Source organism: Neolamprologus multifasciatus, chromosome 6 (assembly GCF_963576455.1).
Source record: "Neolamprologus multifasciatus chromosome 6, fNeoMul1.2, whole genome shotgun sequence".
Classification (NCBI taxonomy): domain Eukaryota; kingdom Metazoa; phylum Chordata; class Actinopteri; order Cichliformes; family Cichlidae; genus Neolamprologus; species Neolamprologus multifasciatus.
The window spans coordinates 610,001-613,757 of NC_140444.1; the positions used below are offsets into that span (position 1 = coordinate 610,001).

General features: G+C 42.6%; 1 protein-coding gene across 4 annotated transcripts in view; it reads left to right on the plus strand.

Annotated features, from left to right (window-relative positions):
• Positions 1-421, plus strand: part of aftpha (aftiphilin a) — a 12,944-nt gene extending 12,523 nt beyond the window's left edge. For all 4 annotated transcript variants that reach the window (XM_085162525.1, XM_085162527.1, XM_085162528.1 and 1 more), the window contains one exon: positions 1-421. This exon is cut by the window's left edge and continues 579 nt beyond it. The gene's annotated coding sequence lies outside the window, so the exon portion shown is untranslated.
• Positions 422-3,757: the final 3,336 nt, after the last annotated feature.

The following is a 3,757-nucleotide window of genomic DNA, read 5'->3' on the forward strand; positions in this document are numbered from 1 at the left end:
AAACCACACTGCCTGCAGAATCCGCCGAGTGTTTCGTCCCCTCGTCTTCGTTCGTCCTTCAGTTTTAATCTGGTTTTTTTCCCGTGAAGCTTTTTAAAATAATCCTGTCCACCCTCGCTCGTCTGTTTTTGTTCTTCACGCCGGCGCGTCTGATGGCAGACGCGCCGGCTGTTACTTTCTGTTTAAAAACGGGACGATCGTTTCGAGCGTCGGCGAGCTGAAGGCCGCTCGCATCGGAGGGGAACGAAGGGACCAACGGCTGCTTCCATCGGTCTGTTTCTGTTGCTCATACTACTGTCGGCCGAGCCTGGAGGATTTTGCACATTGTAAAGATGAAATGGATGTAATCATAGTTCACTGTGGCTTTAGACTGTGTGCAGTTAAACTATGGACTGTAAATGTACGGGGAGTTCCTATGGGACACGAATCAGTGGGAGAGCCTGTGGGAGGTTATCATGCATGCCCAGGTTCTTTCAGACCACTGTGTAAATTTGACTTTTAGTGTACACAACAAATTAAACTAATTTAAGAGAAAAGCTGCTGCCTCGCCTCCTTTGTGCTCCTCTGTTTGTTTGGTGTGAAGTTGCTGTTTAAGGGTTCAGCTCGGGGCAGATTCAGAGGCACAAACTGTGTTTTAGTCATAAAAGCAGCTGATTTATTCGACTCCTCAATTCAGTTTCATTTATAGATGTCAAATCACAACAAAAGTCGCCTCAAGGCGCTTCATAGATACAGAGAAGAACCCAACAATCATATGACCCCCTATGAGCAAGCACTTTGGCGACAGTGGGAAGGAAAAACTCCCTTTTAACAGGAAGAAACCTCCAGCAGAACCAGGCTCAGGGAGGGGCGGGGCCATCTGCTGTGATTGGTTGGGGTGAGAGAAGGAAGACAGGATAAAGACATGCTGTGGAAGAGAGACAGAGGTTAATAACAGATATGATTCAATGCAGAGAGGTCTGTTAACACATAGTGAGTGAAGGAGAAACACCCAATGCATCATGGGAATCCCCGGCAGCCTACGTCTATTGCAGCATAACTAAGGGAGGACTCAGGGTCACCTGGTCCAGCCCTAACTATATGCTTTAGCAAAAAGGAAAGTTTGAAGCCTAATCTTGAAAGTAGAGATAGTGTCTGTCTCCTGAATCCAAACTGGAAGCTGGTTCCACAGAAGAGGGGCCTGAAAACTGAAGGCTCTCCCTCCCATTCTACTTTTAAATACTCTAGGAACAACAAGTAGGCCTGCAGAGCGAGAGCGAAGTGCTCTAATAGGGTGATATGGTACTACAAGGTCATTAAGATAAGATGGGGCCTGATTATTTAAGACCTTGTATGTGAGGAGCAGGATTTTGAATTCTGGATTTAACAGGAAGCCAAAACAGGAGAAATCTGCTCTCTTTCTAGTCCCTGTCAGGACTCTTGCTGCAGCATTTTGGATTAGCTGAAGGCTTTTCAGGGAGTTTTTAGCTGAATGTGCCAGTCTCTGCTCTACATATGAGGACACTGATTTTAAATGATCAGTGACATTAATGATGTTTTACTTTGACTCTCAGTTCCCGTGTGTGACACAAAGCAGTTATGCATCTGTGTGTGCGTGATGACCAAAGAGTTTGAGATTATGAGGTGCTGCCAGCAATGCACTCAGTGAGAGAGACCATAACAGGGAGGTAGGTGCTGTCAGCGCGTCCAGTCAGCATCAGCGCTGCATCTTCATTCTTCTCTCAAAGAGGAAAACGTTCACACATGCTCAGAAGATTCGGGTTCTGTTTGGCTCTACCTTCACACGTGAACAAACATTCTCAGTGATAGTTTAACAACACACAGTCTCTCAGTGACAGTGGAGCTGACTTTAATGCACTTTTTCAGGAGGATTTCTCTCACTGAACAAGAAAAAGAACAGAAACACTTTAGTTCAAGTTAAAAGTCTCTGAAATTTTGCCAATTTTATTTTGTTTTGAGAAATGGTTATGTCAGTGTCACTATCCAGCAGCACTTTAACAGATTAAAAGAATATTGAGCAGAACTGAGTTCAGCTTTTTACTGTGTCTCTCCACATCAGCCCCGTCTAATGTGGCCCCCTGGGAACATTAAGTTGGTCATCCTGATACAGACAAACATAATGTAAATGAACTGATAACTAACAAGAAATGTACATCTTTACAGAGTTCTTCACTCAGACTCAAGCTTGTCTCGCCACTCGTCACCAGGGCTGGGTCGTCTAAAGAACAAATGTATCACACATCTACGGTGGCCCCTAGAGACAAAGCACGTACAAACTCCAAAACACTTGCAAATTCCAAAACACTTGCAAACTCCAAAACACTTGCAAGCTCCAAAACACATGCAAACTCCAAAACACATGCAAACTCCAAAACACTTGCAAACTCCAAAACGCATGCAAACTCCAAAACACTTGCAAACTCCAAAACACATGCAAACTCCAAAACACATGCAAACTCCAAAACACTTGCAAACTCCAAAACACTTGCAAACTCCAAAACACATGCAAACTCCAAAACGCATGCAAACTCCAAAACGCATGCAAACTCCAAAACACATGCAAACTCCAAAACACTTGCAAACTCCAAAACACATGCAAACTCCAAAACACATGCAAACTCCAAAACACTTGCAAACTCCAAAACACTTGCAAACTCCAAAACACATGCAAACTCCAAAACGCATGCAAACTCCAAAACGCATGCAAACTCCAAAACACATGCAAACTCCAAAACACATGCAAACTCCAAAACACTTGCAAACTCCAAAACACTTGCAAACTCCAAAACACATGCAAACTCCAAAACACTTGCAAACTCCAAAACGCATGCAAACTCCAAAACGCATGCAAACTCCAAAACGCATGCAAACTCCAAAACACATGCAAACTCCAAAACACATGCAAACTCCAAAACACTTGCAAACTCCAAAACGCATGCAAACTCCAAAACGCATGCAAACTCCAAAACGCATGCAAACTCCAAAACACATGCAAACTCCAAAACACTTGCAAACTCCAAAACACATGCAAACTCCAAAACACTTGCAAACTCCAAAACGCATGCAAACTCCAAAACGCATGCAAACTCCAAAACGCATGCAAACTCCAAAACACATGCAAACTCCAAAACACATGCAAACTCCAAAACACTTGCAAACTCCAAAACACATGCAAACTCCAAAACGCATGCAAACTCCAAAACGCATGCAAACTCCAAAACACATGCAAACTCCAAAACACTTGCAAACTCCAAAACACTTGCAAACTCCAAAACACTTGCAAACTCCAAAACACATGCAAACCCCAAAGCACATGCAAATTCCAAAACACAACGGAAGTGCTCCAGGACGCTAGGGGCAGTGTTGAGCTCGATTTGCAAAATAAACGGCAAGTTTGTCTGTATGGGACGGTCTAGTCTCTGTCGCGCTTCCCAGGTTGCCTAGCAACCATGATACTAACCGCTGGAAACGTGTCATACAACTTTGTTTGACAGAAATGAAGGAAAACATATTTTGTTAATTTGTTTGTTTGTTTCTACAAGAGCTTTGTGTGATTTGATAAGTATCTGAGGTTGAGACCACAGGACAGTAAAACATGATTTTTGGGCTTCATTTCTGTACTGAACAGTCATTTAAGATTAGTTAGTAAATAACAATTAGCTAATGTTGTTCATGAGACTAAAGTCATATCACTTTGGTAATGTAAATATAATATGGCCAATATTATAGTTATTATATTAATCATTATTAGCTATTA